We start from the raw sequence: 17,532 nt of genomic DNA, 5'->3' as shown, positions 1-17,532 counted from the left end.
GGGGTGTTATTTATGCAGGCACCTGCATAGCAACAGCCACCACGGGGCGTTGGCCTGGACGGTTTTTGGTGGGAAACCCAGTTTCGGCGGGAAACCTAGGGCCAACCCCATTGGCTGTCCGCTTACCTGGCTAGGTATTTAAGGAGGCCAGGTAACCCTCATTCCCCAGTTCGCCATCCCCTCCAATAAAGAGCTGAACTCACACTCCGGCTGGCGTCTCTTCCTTGCGTCGGACCCACTACACTATAGGGGGGGAGTTGCTGACTGCAGGGGTCCTCTCATAAGATGTATGCAGTGAACAAATGTCATGTACCTTTGGTTGTCAGGCTCAAATACTTTTATTTGCTCAGGCATCTGGATTAAATATTTTAGCTAGATCAAAACTTAAAATGGATACAGACAGAGGCATACAGCTTGTTTGTGTAATCTTTCCTGAAATTATTTTTCAGATGCATCCCTTTTAAAAATTAAAGTAAAGTTGTTTAATATAGTATATAGTAATTATATATGTTACCTATGTTACACTATAGGTAGCTGTAACTGAGCCTGGAATTAAGCAGACGCTGAGCTTGTCAATCAGAAGGTTGGCAGTTTGGCAGGTTGAATCCCAAGTGCCGCGTAACAGAGTGAGCGCCTGTTACTCGTCCCAGCTTCTGCCAACCTAGCAGTTCGAAAGCACATCAAAATGCAAGTAGAAAAATAGGGACCACTATGGTGGGAAGGCAACAGCATTCCATGCGCCTTTGGCATCCAGTCATGCCAGCCACATGACCACGGAGACGTCCTCGGACAAGCGCTGGCTCTTCGGCTTTGAAACGGAGATGAGCACCGGCCCCTAGAGTCAGAAACGACTAGCACGCATGTGCGGGGGAACCTTTACCTTTACCTTTACCTCACATGACCAATCCAATTTTATTTCATTTGGTGGGAGCAGTTGTTAAGCAAACACCATAGTCATTTAGCAAACCCATTGTCCAGAATGAGTGTTTTTTTTGCCAGAAATCAGAAGCTAACACTGGTGTCTGGTTAAAAAAAATGTGACCACACAGGATACAGCAAACAGCCACAAATGTGGGCTAGTTGCTGAGCACCCAAAATGAGATCATGTGACCACATGGGGCAGCCACTGGAACTTCGAATCCAGGTTACAAGTATCTTTTGGGGGGTGCACTGTAACTTCAGATAGTCACTAAATAACCAGCTGTAAGTTGAGGTTACCTGTATATCATGTACTATAGAGTAGGATGAGAGGAGAACAAACTATGATGAAGGAAAGAGCATAAGGAATGAGGAAACAGAGAAGTGGAAACAAAAACGGATGTGTTCCTTTGGCTTATTTTTCCACTGAAAATATTGCGGTGTACATTAAAACTGCCTGCCTTCACCTTTCTCAATTTAACATCATATTTATATAATCCTCACACCCCTCATGAACCCCTCATGGCAAATTCTTTCCTTTCTTACATTGCCTGGTTATATTCCCATGCTTTTCCCAGCAGCAGACAAGGAAATACGTTTTCCAAATATAGATGAACATTGCTAAAGAACAAGAAGCTTCAGCGTATGAGTGTCATTTTGACCAATGTCCCCATGGCTCTTCTAATAGATGGTTCTATCTTTTATCATTCTTCTGTAAAATAGAAGCTTCAGTGTTTTATATAGTACTGTCACTATGATTGTGTAGAGTGTCAAGATTTTTGACTTTTCGATTGTTACAGATGAGAAATGATAGGAACCTGAATAAAATGCCAGCCATGGGCTCATGAAGAAGATAAAGTTTGAATTCAGACTTAATACCTTACAGTATGCATTTTATTTTGACCCTCCTCCCCCCAAAAAAGTCACACTAAAAAATTTAGGTAATAAGACATTGCAAGGAGTTAGGCTATTGCTTAGCAGAGAGCTCTGGCAGCAAGCAAACAAAAAATTGCAAAAATATATCTATCTATAGGGTAAATTTTTATTTATTTTCCCTTCTTTTTTTCCTACACATCTGCATCATCTCAGAACAAAAGTTCTCTGGGCAGCTTATAAATAAGTATTATTTTCAATATACATGTTTTTTTGCTTATGTGTATATGTGTGCATGTATCAGGTTTGAGAAATACAGCTTAAAATACAAGTTCAGTATCCAGTTGGAACATTCTAACATATTTTCTCTCTCCCCCCCCCCCCATTTTTTTGTTACAGTTCACACCATGTATAAACCACTATTTCTTTTGTGCAAGCAAAAAAATACAACAACCCAAAACTGACTTAGTGGCTTCAGATGCTTTTATATAACCCTATAATTTTTAAAGCCCTTTGTTTCATAAAATGAAATTATGTAGGCAATTAGTCTATACTGTGCTCTAACCCCTGTTAGGCTTTGGCTAGGAAATGGAATTCAAAAGAGCAGAGTTATTTCATCTTAAAAAAAACATGTTATTGTACATGCCCAGTAAGTTTTTCTTCAAATATGTATTTATTAGGTTTACTGCAGAAATGAATTGCTCGGTTAGCCGTTCTGCCTTGTGATGCCAGAATCATGAAATGATAAGACCCAGGGAGCTATAGCTCAATCCACAACAGCATAAATGGGAACTGAGGGGGATGAGTTCCTCAGAGGAATCATAATAGAAATGCTTTGTCTGAATATGTATCCAGGGATTAAGCGCATTTCTTAAATATTGTCCAGAACAAAGGCTTACTTTATTACTCTGTCAATGTTTGCCAGGGCTTAGATCAAGAACCTTTTCCCGTGTCACAAAGGAGGAATAATTATTTTACATTCCCACTGGCAATGCATTTTTCACATGTTATCTCAAAAGCCTTCAGAGAGGTTATGCTGTTTTTTTACTTCCCTGCCATCCTTGGAGGTAGGCTGGCATGAGAAAAAGTAATTAGTTGATGCTCAACCAAGACTTAAGTGGGATTCAAAAGCAGATCTTCCTGATCAAAGCCGCCATGCAACCGGTATATTGTACTGTGAATATGAGTTGGCTGTTTTGTCTTTAACACTCAGAAATCAGCCTTAGCATCCCTTAAATTAAGGGGAAGGACTTCCAGCCAAAGGAATTGCTTGCCAAAAAGTAATTTCTGCCTTGTTAGAATATATGTGTTTCACAGCATCTTCTGCAAAGTAACTGGGCAAACATCACGTAGCGCTTTATAGCATGTAACATGTTTTACGTGTAGGATCCCCTGGATGTCTTGGAATTGCTTTCACAAAACTGGAGACAGGATTCTTACCAACCACTGTGAATTGCAGCTCTAGTTTTATTTTCTAATTTATGCTAGGAATAAAAAGTTTGAAGATATTGGTATTCAGCATTAAAAATAAGCCCTTTAACCTATTGTGATAGAAGCAGGGGGAAAGTCTGAGATGATGGACAGCAAGGTAGGTAGGAAGGGAGGGAAAGAGGGGGGAGGGAACAGACAGAGATAAACATCTAACATTATAACAAGGCTTCTGTCTCAGACTAACTCCTCAAGATATATTGTAAGATTATTTCTCTATGACCAAGAGTCCTCTTTTTGTTTGTTTTTCTCCCTATTTTTAATGGGACTGCAGAGCAAAGGGGGAACATTATAATCTCTGCTTTTAGAGAAGTAACCAAAGGAAATCATCCAGAAGACTGTAGAACTTGTTTACTTGGGAAAAATCTCATAATAAAAGGGGAAATGAAGCTGTGTCTCACAGTTTCATTTCACTTCACAGAACAGGCAAAAGAGAAATATGTTCCTATTCTACAACCTCTATTCAAGCAGGATAGCCAACAAGAATGAATCAACCTGAGCTTCACTTGATCAATAGTATGTTTTGTTTTTGTTTTGGTATGCCATCTTTTTAGTTTATGAACCTAGGAGTGGAAGGGAGGACATTTGTCTCACGCACATATATACACACACATACATACACTAATATGAACAAGCCATCCGGGCAATCGATATTTTCCTGAAAACCAAGATGAATGTCTGAGAAAACTTTGCTAGTTTGTTCGATTTTTTGTTTGTTTGACCCACAAATGGTGATTACTGACAAAAGAATTACTTTTGCTTCAAAATAGTATCATAGTCATTGTATCATAATCATTGGTTGCCATTTCTTCACTACTGTCGGGAAAGTATTAGGTCTGGCAATCACATCAATTGTAAAGATAGAACAGAGCGTCGCCAACTTCCTTTATCTCTGCTTATGACAGCCATATGATAATGATGTTATGTGTACCAGATCATTTTAGTTTCCAAGCCAGCATACATAATCATTTTTTAAATATAGCATTGGTTTCATAGAACAGAGCATATTTAAGCTGTCTTAATACAGAAGAAGCACAAATGTCTTCGCTGAATGACACCCATAATTGCTTTATTTTGTTTTCCAGTGGGTTTCCATGTTGAAACACCCTTCCTTGCTCCAAACCATCAAAACTGACAGGGGAAAGTGTTTTAGAAAATAAAGAGATAACTCCTGGTTGCAGAGCACAGCAAAATGTGCAAAACTCTCAATATTACCTTTAATCCAATCACACAAGGACTTCTGCTTAGTCGCGCTCAAGAATATTATATAAAGATATTTTTTATAAAACACTTCTTAAATATATATCTCAGACCACTCCATATCAATCACTGAGCTGTGTTTAATTTTTTTAGCCAGCCCCACACATTCAACTGAGAACTGTCAGAAATAATCACCATTATGAAATAATAATAGAGCAGAGCAGATGGCAAGAATCCAAGTACATGAGTGATTTGGGGGTTGGGTTTTGCCAATGACACTTGAAATACCAATCAGAAAATGCATTTCATAATTACAGGTATCAGTGGAGGGCTGAGCTCTAGAGAGATATTCAGGAAAACCCTACCCAATTATTTTCCTTTTCAGGTTGCAGCTACTTCTAGAGCTCAATCTCGTTGAAAACATTGTCTACATAATAGTTTGTTTGAACATAACATTCACAGCTAAGGGCCAGTCAGCAAGATTTTTTCCCCTTTTCTTTTCAGGGCTTTCCTGCATTTTTTATGAAGTACTAGAGTGTAAAAAAACAGGGAAACCCAGCACTAGAGATATTGTTCCACACATTTGTTGGGGGGGAAGGGTGCTTCTAGGGTCTTGCTTAATTTTTAATTTGGTTTGGCATTGTCTGATTGGCTTTTGATGTTACATTTCACCAGGGCTTTTTTTGTCATAGAACGCTCAGAACGGAGTTCCAGCACCTTTTTTGGATGGAATCTTGTAGGGTAGGCAAGGCAGGTTGTATGACATGTGTGAGTTCCGGCACCTTTTTCTTTTACAAAAAAAGCACTGCATTTCACATATGTGGGAGGAATTTCAGTAGTAACTCCTGTGCTTATGTATGGGAGACAGAGAGCTAAGGAGCGTATATTTGGATAGTTAACATGCATAACAATGAAACATTGTACATATTTATGAACAAAGTATATATGAGCCATGGTGGTGCACTGTTTAGAATACAATAAGGCAGGGTAATTCTGTTGACTGGAAGGGGTTCGATCCTCACCAGCTCAAGGTTGACTCAGCCTTCCATCCTTCCAAGGTCAGTAAAATGAGGACCCAGATTGTTGGGGGCAATATGTTGACTCTGTGAACTGCTTAGAGAGGGCTGTAAAAGCACTGTGGAGCAGTATATAAGTCTAAGTGCTATTGCTATATTTACCCTCATTTGGGAAAAATAACACCGCATTTTTCCCTGAAGAAGGAACAATAGCATTTCTACACTTAATATGCATGGTGAATTTTTCTCCAAAATATTCCATACGCTCCAGAGGTGTTGCAAGTAAACTGTATCAGATCTTGTAAAAGGTCTATATGTCAAGATATTCTCTGGATAATAGATTCTCTAGGCAATCTGTACACACTTGTTCTTCTCCTAGAATTCCCCTTTAAACAGAATTCTGTAATTTTCATTTTCCACAGTACTTCAGGTATAGTAAATTCACTATTTAGTTGAAATTGCTTGATACTGATTGGAGTTTACACACCATTATTGCCATGGTGAGACAAATCCACTAGTTAAAGGGTAGTTAGATAGTTAGAGTCCTACTTCTTGTGAAGGACTTACTCAAACATAGAAATGGACCTATGTACTTGAAAAATTCCTGGGACAATCCAAAGTTTATTCCCTGCTATTAGTCATAACTTCTTCCTCCTTAGTTTACTAAACCCCTCATGAGTTCTGTTCTTCACTTTGTCCAATTTGGGGATGAGTTTAATAGATTGATGGATTGACTGATCGATTAATTGACCAGCATGGGTGGAATCCAAATTTACAATAACACTGGAAATGACAATATGTCTGACATTAGTAATGGACAGAAATATCAGTTTTTTTAAAAAAAATATGTGAATTAACTGAGATGTTCATTTCTGACTTAGCAAAAAAAAAAGTCTGGATAGTAGACATTGTTATACCTGGAGAAGGAAAAAGAAAGAACTGGAGAAAATCACAAAATGCAAAGACTTGCAGATGAAAGCAGAACAACTATGGCAAAAGAAAGCAAAGATAGTATCAAAAGGAATAGGTGCCCTGGGTGCAGTTCCTAGCATCTGGTGCACCACTTGAACACTACTGGCATTGACAAAATCATCTCAGTCAATTGCAAATGACATTACTTGAAAGAGCTTACATCCTGCGATGATACCTTTAACCATTAAACAACATCTATCCCATATCCTTGAGAAAGACTCAATATGCCAAATCCAGTCTGAACATCTGTCTGACTGTGTAAAAAAAACTTATAATAATCAAATTGCCTTTTCTTCCCTTTCTAAATATAAAAGGGGGGTTGGGAAGAAGGATCTACATTTCCTCAGTTTATTTCCATAGAGTTCATGGCAGACTGTGATGACCTCTTAGCCTGCTGTTTTCTAAGCTTTGACAGAAACCAGATATACTTGGTAAGTGTGATGTGGTCAGCCAGAAAATATGCAGTGTATATATTCCTTTATCAGAAGATCCCTAAACTACTTTTCAGTATTACATGCCAGGAGAGAGTATGTTTGTTTTGCTAAGATGTTCTATGGGGGATATGTTGTGATTACTGTGTAATCTGTTTGCAAAGACAGTATGTCATCCAGAGTGGAAAGACATTCTGGTTCAGGCCCAGAATGTGTGTGAAATGGCTTACATAAAATAGCATCGTAGGAGACCTGCTTTCCTTCTTGAAGTCAATGGGATTGCCATATTGTTCTGGGGAGCTTCTAAGAGTCTGAAGCTTTAAAATCTGTAGCTCAAGATGTTTGCTTCAAAGGTAAAATAATCTTGGATTTGTTATCTTTTTTCTATCTAAAATAGGAGCTCTTTTTTGGGATTTGAAAAAAGCAAGGCCCAAAAAATATAGACAAAGTTTTCTACCTAGGCCATAGATTCTAATCAAAATTCCATTCAAAGTTCCCGAGTGATAATGATGGTGTTATCCATTCAGTCATGACCAACTCTTTGCAATTCCTTAGGTCAGCTCCCTCCATATCTTCCAACCTTGCACCCTCTTCTTTGAGTTGTTGTATGTTCTGCTAGTCTCAGCTTTGATAGTGTGCAGCCACCATGTTCTTTGGTGGCCTGGTTTCCTATTACCACTAGCTCTTCTAAGCATAATTTCAAAGTTCCCTACAATACTTATTTCCCTTTATATGTACACTTTTTTTTACTGAAATATATTTCTCTTGAAGAGCTTTTGTATTGTCTGTTTATTAAATTTATATTCTTTTTCAGCCTACCAAAAATAGTGGACAAGGCAACTAACAATAATTACACTGATAAAATCCCATATTATAATAAAAATATTTAAAAAAATAAATAGGATCCAGAAAGGAATTCTAACTTGCTAGCTTACATCTATGATAACACTAGCAATAAAATAACGTATAGAAAGCTGGATCTGTTTAAATCATAATGGGAGACAGGAAGTGATTTAATCATTCTCTGAGAACCTATCCCATTCTAGAACCTCAGGATCTGGCTACAAAACTCTGGTTAAAGACTACAGTAGATGGCAACAAATAAATATAGAAAACTATATGTTTTACAGTCATTTAGTATTTATCTGGAATTTACCATCCAGCTTGATAATTCTTCTTTATCACCCCCTTAAACAGTCCTTTGTATTGAAATAAAATACAAATGAAGGTCAGTTTTTAACCCAAGGTTATGCATTACAATGCTAACAATTCTTAGTGAATTTAACCACTGTAATTCAGGAAATATACCAAAGAGCATTAAAAAAAACCTCAAAGAAGTAATGCAAAATCAGAAGAGGTGGAGAGACCTGGACCCATAGAATCACCAAGATTTGGACACAACTGAATGTATAACATCATCACCATCATCATCAACAACAACAACAGCCTACCAAGGAGACTGCTGTGAGACCAGCAATATACATACTTTACTATCAATAGCAAAAACAAAAAGTGTTGCTGGGTTATCTCACTTATTTGATGAGTTAGATTTGATATCAATCAACCCCTCTAGATTTTCGTGAGGCTACAACATCAAAGAAAACAGTACTAATAAAGTGAGAATACAGTTTATAAACTGGCTTGGGCATATTCATACCATTGGAAAAGAATGCAGCGAAGATGTCCCAATTTGAAGGATCATAAAATCATAACATCAGTAACTTCAAATCTCATCAGAGAGGGATCGTTTAGAGATTACAGTGAATAATATCAAAGTGGGCTGCATGGATTCAGGAACTCTAAAATAGCACTGGGAGATAATGCTGGAGGACGGTTTTGTGTGGCATAGAATCAAAAACATGCATTTTGTGGCTTGCAAAGGAGGCAAAGGAAATGACTTTCAAATAATTTGTAAAATCAGGACTTTTTTTCTGACAGAACACTCAGAACAGTGTTCCAGCACCTTTTTTGGATGGAACCTTGTAGGGTAGGCAAGGCGGGTTGTATGAAATGTGTGAGTTCCGGCACCTTTTTCTTTTACAAAAAAAGCACTGTGTAAAATGTTTTAGAGCTGATTTCTATATATTGTCATTTTCCAGGCCATTCCTAGTATTATTGTCATTATTACATTTTTATATGGTATACATAATTGGTTTTTTAAAATTAGTTTGATATGCAATATCCTTTCATTATACTTTTAATGCATTAAGCAAAATCTGTTAAACAGCTAATATTCAGGGAAGGTTGTGAGTAGGTAGGAAGTAAATGATTTTTTTTTCTGGGGAGTAAAAGTAAGCTAAAATAAGCTGTGATATTTAAAGTTATTTTGTACTGCATGACACAATCTTCCAGGCTTATTCAACATTATTTTTCTTTTCACTAATTTAGAAATATTTTGTAGAATGAATAACATAAACAGGAGGGTAAATCACAAAAATAAGAATTTTTCCATGATCTCTGAAATAAATTCACAGTTTTTAAAAGACACAGATAAAATTGCAAGCAGGGAGTCAACAAAAGTTTGATTCACCAGCTGCAAATTTTTGTTCTGAATTATGAAAACTATAAATGTATAGACTAAACACAGACAGATAACCCAAACAGAAATATTATGGTACTGTCAAAAAGCACATATTTATTTCCATAGTACATATAATCACTGTCAATCCACCCCCTCCAAGTGCTTATATTCAGAAGAAGAAATGTTAAAATTTGAACATAACAATTAATATACTGTATGTCCTTCCATCTATTATTTTGGAACTTCAGCATTTCTATTGCTGACTTTTCTTCTTTCTGAACCTTTTGTGATCAAAATTTTACAGCAGGTTTCTCATGAAAATATATGCATCAATTCACATAATTTAAAATAAAAAGATCCATATAGATAACAGAAATACATATCAAACTCTGTAGAGTTTATGTAAGTAATCACATCAGGAATTATTTTATAAATTTCCAATTGTTTGCAAGAAGCATCTTAGGAATCCAAATAATACATGATGTGTATTTCATATTCTTTTCACTGGTTGGTTTGTTTTGTGTTACAATCCAATAATAAAGCCATTTCGGGAGTAAGTTTACAGTCTTTTCGAACACTTCCCATATAACTCAAGATGGATAGTTTAACCAGCCAGTAGGCAGACTAATACTATCAGAGGTGGCTGATAAATCAATAGCTATTCATCAGTATAGTTTCTCCATGCAGAGAGAATTTAAAATTATCTACAACCTTTGTCCACTATTGGTATTAGGGAGTTTATTCAATAATTAGAGCATATGCTTTAAATGCAGAATATCCCAGATTCTTGGCATTTTGAGGAAAACGAGGAGAGAAACTATTCAAAACCTTGGCTAGCTGCTGGCAGTAACCTCCTATGTTTCTATGAATGTTAAATACTTATTATGGTTAGATTACCAACAGAGATGGATTGTTTGATGAAAAGGGAAAATGCAGTGTAAAAGAAAGAACCAAATCAAAGCATTCAAAGGAATTGCTGAAAAATTGAAATGGTTAAAGGTTACCAATCAAGATATGGATTGATCAGAGTAAGAGCTACAATGCTTTACCATATGAATGGTAGTGGGAAGGTCTCTCTCCAGTTCAGATTTCACATTAAGCATATAAACTCATTAAAGAATCTTAGATCCACATCTTTGTTCCTGGATCTTCATCTGAAATATGGGAATAACAAATTTATCTTTTTCCTGTAAATGTTTTACAGGCTTTCCTGTAAAGTGATCCAAAATTATTATTATTATTATTGCCCAACTGCAAAATATTTGAATATGGCAGGAAAGAACATGATGACCCAAGAGTTTTTGAAGAAGGTACATAGAACAGAGAAATGGTATGAACACATTTCAGAAAATATTAAGATGAGAAGGGGAAACTGGAGAACAAGAAAATTCTTCTCCCCAGATGGAAAAGAGAGAGGTCTTCTGACACTATAAAGTTTTAATTATAATTCTTTGAAAGATTATTTCTCTCCAGTACCTAAAAATCATATTTAAATTTCCATTCTAGCAAGGAACTGTCCATGGTCCTTGGTTAATAAGATTTTTCCTTGTCTATAACAGGAAATTCTTGGAAGGGATACACTCTATGATGGTTTTCTTTTATTCCTATCAAGTACCTTAGCAAATCTGCCCAAATTATTATGGGAAAATAATTCATTTATCCATTTTGTCATTTTAGTTTATGCTATACACCGGTATAAAGAATATTTTTTCACATGGGGATATGACAATTTTTCAGCTCTAAAGGCATATCAAAACTTCCAGCTCTTATGTTTGAGCTAAATTCCCTCCCATATTTCACCATCCCTATTGCTGAATTTTCTAGAAGGGCTGATAAATTTACATAAGTTCACAAAGATACCATAAACTCTATATTAGAACAACACACTCATCATAGGAATGGTCATTATATGTCAGGATTTCCACTGAAATCTACAAAAAAAAAGACTCTGTCAGCAGGTTCTCTTAGGTAGCCATAGTGGAATAGCTGACTTTAGTTGGATAAACAGTTCTCAATCCCTAAACCTAAAATTAGCCCATAATTCACCATTATGCTATGTCCAGCTGACATATTTTCATTTATAATAAGGGTACATAAGGTAATACATTAAATATATTACAAAGCAAATTAAACTATAGATAAGGTGATCAGGGCCCTTGTATCTCATGGATGACCTTGCTAGAACCACAACTTTAGTAAAACCAGACAGCATCATGAAGGATTGATCAATTGTATCTGTTTACATACACAGGATGCATTTTGAGTTATCTTACTGAGCAGTATTTGATATTATTATTTTCATTTGATCTCAGGCAGCTTTAGCATTCATTGTTATTTACCTTTTTTGTTTGTACTGCAGTTCTCAAAAAAGAAATGAGCGTGGTATATTTTGGCTTTAAATCTAGATTCCATAAATTCAACCCAATGTCAAATGATAGCATAATAATAGTACTTCTCCTCCACCTATTTTATCCACCAATAACCGCAAAGTCAGAGCATAGGCCAGCCAATGTTATACTGCCATCCCAAAGTGTTGGATTACAAATCCCATCACCACTAGACAGTATTTCTATTGAGCAAATTACTCAATAGATCCTATGCCTGACTATGCTTTCATATCTCAAAGCATAGACCATCTTTGCCTCTTCTGTTTAATATGACTTGAAGAGACCCAAAATTTTAGCTTCTTGAAACAATGTTCTGATTCAGATTTAAATCAAACTGGACTTTTTTTTCAAGTTTAAATCATAACTCTAAGCATATCATACATTTTTGTCCTATTATATACTGTATGTCATAACCATTAAATTGATTAAGCAACCTAAATTCATTATTACTACTAAATTCATTATTACTACTTATTTAGCACTATCTCTTAAACACAACAGTGTGCTATATATGCTTTTCAGGGCTATATATTACTGAAAAGAGCAATCATGTGATGGGTGTTGACCACCATTCTCTAATGAGTTACCAGATTTATCCAGATTATTTGCCCTTTCCAGAAAACCAGTCACGAGAGAAGAGATGTGATACTGTGATGGGTGTATCTATTCAGATAAGAATAGGAGAATAACTGGACATGATCTTTTGAAGTCAAGTAATACCAAGGTGCATCTGATCTAGGATGCTCACAGTTTCCCAGGTGAACTATGGGAATGGGGAGGAACAGGCTTCGGCTCAACCCTGACAAGACTGAGTGGCTGTCCGTGCCAGCATCTCGGGAAATTCAGATTATTTCATCTCTTACTATGGGGGGGTGAGTTATTACCCCCCATAGATAGGGCTCGCAATTTGGGGGTCCTCCTAGATTCACAGCTTTCCTTAGAAGATCATATAGGAGCTGTAACTAGGGGGGCTTTCGCCCAGGTTCGCCTGGTGCGCCAGTTGCGGCCCTATCTGGACCGGGATGCCTTGTGTACAGTCACTCATGTGCTCATGACCTCTCGTTTGGACTACTGCAATGCTCTCTACATGGGGCTGCCCTTGAGGACCACTCGGAGGCTTCAACTGGTGCAGAATGCAGCCGCGCGAGTTGTGTTGGGGGTCTCCCGATACTCCCATGTTATACCTCTGCTCCGTGAGCTGCATTGGCTTCCAGTTGCCCTCCGGGTGAGATTCAAGGTGCTGGTGATGACCTATAAAGCCCTACATGGCATGGGTCCGGATTACCTATGGCAACACCTGCTGCCGGCGTCAACTTCCCTCCGTCCAGTGCGTTCCCACAGAGAGGGCCTCCTCAGGGTGCCACCGATCAGAGAATGTCGACTGGTGGCCCCCAGGGGGAGGGCGTTCTCTGTGGGCGTGCCAGACCTGTGGAACCGCTTACTGGTTGAGCTCCGGATGGCCCCCGACCTTCGCTCCTTCCGACGGGATCTAAAAACCTATTTATTTGAACAAGCCGGCCTGGTCTGATGGGTTCGAGGTTTGGGTTTTAACATGGCTTTTAACTATTGTATTATATCGGGCATAATTATTTAATGTTTTGTATTTGTACTTTGTATTTTGATATTTATTGCCCTGTACACCGCCCTGAGTCCTTTGGGAGAAGTGCGGTATAAAAATTTAATAAATATATATAAATATAAATATGGTTAGATCTGTCTACATGTTGTGCAATTAAATACACATAAAAATATATATACTGTATATATCAAGAAATATATGAAATGAGGGTATCTAAACATAGAAAATTAACACAATAAAAATACAACAGATAAGGCTATAGGAAACAGCTGTGGCAACGATGTCAATTTTATCTTTTCAGGGCATTATACAATTCTCTGCCATGTATCCTGGGTCCCAACCTTCTCCCTGCTCTCCCACTTTATAATTCAATATGGATCAAATTAATCAAGAACCAGACAATGACAACCAAGCGTATAATTATCATTGCTTTGGGGGAACAGAGTGGAACATGGCTGGCAAAATAAAGAGATAAAGATGGTGGCTGCGGTGATCGTGAACTGGATCCCCTTGAAGAAAGATAACCTCTTTGGCAATTTATTTAAAACTGAAGGTGCAATTCTACTTTATTTATTTCTTTATTTTAATAAAGAAATGCTTTATCTTCATGCCAGTTTTAATGTTGTGGTACTGGTATATTTCTCCAGGGATTATTGCTAAAATTATTAAAATAAGTAATTCAAAAATTACTACAGTAGTCTGATTTTTTTCATATTTGATGGCAATGCTATAAAATTCAGCAATTTTGGAAAACGATTTACTATACAATAAAACAATTTTAAAGGTCCCATTTTACTGGCAGCTACTTTTTTGTTGTTAAATAACACTAAACTTCATATCTCTATAAAGAATATGGAGTTGGCATTGTATGTGATAACACCTGCCAAAACAGTTTATACCTCTTACTGAAAACCACATATAATTCTTTCTCTAGAAGATAAATGGCAAACCAAATTGTGAGAGTTTGCACCAATATCAAAGAAAAAACAACTTTACATTTTAAAAGCACACCTGATATCAAATTTAAATTGGAAACCACTTATAGGTTATAATTCTACATATGGGCTTGTACTCTTTCCACAGTTTGAGTCTCTACTAACATAAGGCTTTTAAAATATTAAAGCTTCTCTGATTTGTTACAGTAAGGATAGATCTTAGATTAAATAAAAATGCATCAATTGTTCATCCTGGTTGATCATTCTTTTATACTATCTTTTTAATTATGAATATTGATTTGCTTTTAAATGAACTATTCTCCAAAGCACCAGAGGGCAGGACAAGAAACAATGGTTGGAAACTGACCAAAGAGAGAAGCAACCTGGAATTAAGGAGAAACTTCCTAACAGTGAGGACAATTAATCAGTGGAACAGCTTGCCCTTGGAAATCATGGGCGCTCCATCACTGGAGGTTTTTAAGAAGAGACTAGACAGTCACTTGTCTGAAATGGTATAGGTTCTCCTGCTTGAGCAGGGGGCTGGACTAGAAGACCTCCAAGGTGTTGTGATTCAGGGTCAGCCTGTGGGCTCAGCAGTTGGGTCGGACAACTCAGAGGAGGAGGAGGGGGGTGTTGAAGAGCTTGCTGATGAGAGCCCTCAGCCAGGCCCCTCCCACCTGGTCACGACGGAGACCCAGCTGTGTGAACCTGACAGCGTGGATGAAGATGACCCACAGCTGGCCCTGTTCAAGGATGCCCGATGCAGGAGGCAGTCAATCAGGAGTAAACAGAGGAAGGCAATGGGGCACCTTGGAAGGAGGCAGAGAGAAGCCACACCCTGAACTGTATAAAAGGGGAATGTGTGGGAGGGCTGGTTTGCTGAAGGCAACCGCTTGAAAAGCTCCTGTTTCTTGGTTCGTGTCTTGCTCCGTTTGTTTTTGTATCAATAAATTTGGCAGGCTTAATTCCAGCCTCTTGCCTTCTTGTAAAAGGGGTTGTCCCTGCCTTTTCTGCAGGGCTGGTAGCAGGCTGGTACAGAACACAAGGTCCCTTCCAGCTCTATTCTATTCTATTCTATTCTATTCTATTCTATTCTATTCTATTCTATTCTATTCTAAATTTTAAAGTGCTACTTTGCTACTTTAAAAGCGCTCCATTTTATATGCAGTATTAATACTATTTTAAAAAGTTCTGTTCAGTTCTACATGAAGCTGTAGCTTCTCTAGTTTACTTTTGCTCTCTTATTTCCTTTCCTGTCCTTTCTCGTGTTTGAGCTTTCAAATATCTTTCAAATTAAAAACTGAAAACAAAAACAGAGTATGTAGATCTATTTGCCTAATCTCCATGGAAATATTTATTCTGTTTATCTAACTGTGCCAAAAAGGAAACGAATGGCAGCAAGCTAGATTATTCCTCTTTCTCAAGCCACTCAGTCCCTTATTGTCCAGGGTTAGTTTCCCACTCCTGCGGAATAAGAAAGCATGGTGTTTGTAAGCAATTATTTGAATTCCATAGGTGTGCCTCTTGGCCTCATTAAAAAGTTGAGGACTAGAGAGATAGACACACAATTTTCCTTTTCAATATTTTAAAAACCAAAATTAAATATTCAAAAATTAGATATTAAAATTGTATACTTCATGAATCTTCTTAGAACAATTAGCTGGGCTGCTATGATGCCATGGATTTTTTAATTATTATTCTAATTCTCACCATTTCTGGAAGCGATATATCAGCAATGGATTGTTTAGAATATCTTTGTTAAGAAAATGAAACTCACCTCTTTAATCCAAATTGAAAGCAGAGCATGGAGCGAAAGTATCTGTTCATAAAAAGAATACATAAAATAGATTATTAATTACGATAGTCTTCAAGCCATCACAGTTTGAATTTCACAGTTTATGGTCTCTTTTTTTAATTGGGATGCTGTTTCTTCACGACTATAAATAGTTTGGGATGTTACCTAGTTTGGGTAATGAAACATCTTCAAGGAAACTACCAAGCTCAGAGATCACTCAGTTCAACACTGAGCTACAACTATTCTCCTTTATAGGTTGAACTTAATTTTGCTGCCAGTGTCTACGTGTTGAGAGAGGAGGGAGCACAGAGCCTCACCTCACCTGGCCCCAGCCCTGCCTCTCTCTTCTGCCACAGTCACCAACTGACTTCTTTTCCCAGCCCCTAAGGCACACTTATTTACATTTTATTTTCTAACTTCCAATTGACCTCACGTGAGTTGGACAGGGATTGCCAAAGGTCTGGATGTAGCCTGGGGACTGTAAAATGCCCAGATCTACTCAAGGTGGTAAAGCAGAACTACCAGAAAAATAAAGGATGGCAAAGGTCAGAGCCTGAAGAAAAAAATGAACTGAGGAGAAATTGAAGCTATAATTAAAAGCTCACATAGGCTGTAGAAATGAGGCATATACCATGCTATTGGCAAGACATTCCCCATTTCTGTAAAATTGCAGACTTTGTTATTCTAAAGGTAAGGAGACACAGTAGTTAGTCAAGTCTATTGTTGTTGTTTCCTGAATTGTTGCTATTGCAGCAATTCAGGAAAAGTTTGATTTTTCCAGGTATTTTGTAGCTGTATATATTTTATGTGGAATGTTCATCTTTCTACTAGTCTCATTTATATTAGAGAGAGAGAGAGAGAGAGAGAGAGAGAGAGAGAGAGAGAGAGAGAGAGAGAGAGAGAGAGAGAGAGAGAGAGAGAGAGAGAGAGAAGGTCAGAATCTTTGCTGGCACCCTATTGAGCCTGCCAAAATGGCTCTGTATTGGGTGATTAAAAGGGGAGACAATAGACAGATGATTGGTCTATGCAGCTTTCTCCTTGCTTTGCAATCACACTTCTGGAATCAGATACTGTATGAAGGAGACAGTAAATTGACAATAAAAATGTATGTCTCCAAATCTGATTGAGTAGCTGGGCTATGATATCACTGCTTGTATGCAATGAGGCCAGACAGAATGCAAACATTACAAAGACAAGAAACTTTTTCCTATCTGGAAGCACAGTCTGGCTGCCTCTTGTCTTAGTGCTATTGATTATGCTCCCAAAAGGTCATAAATTACTGTAAGAGTTATTTTTAAGAATATTTGCTGAGCCTGACCTGTCAAGAGAGGTTAATCTAATGACTTTCCCACCTTCGGCCTTAAAGAAGAAGGCAAAGGGATGCCAAAGAAACCGAAAGCTTTGGGGTTTTTTTCCT

The sequence above is a fragment of the Vipera ursinii genome, assembly GCF_947247035.1.
Source record: "Vipera ursinii genome assembly, chromosome: 3".
Taxonomy (NCBI): Eukaryota; Metazoa; Chordata; class Lepidosauria; order Squamata; family Viperidae; genus Vipera; species Vipera ursinii.
Note: the sequence above shows the minus strand (reverse complement) of the source record.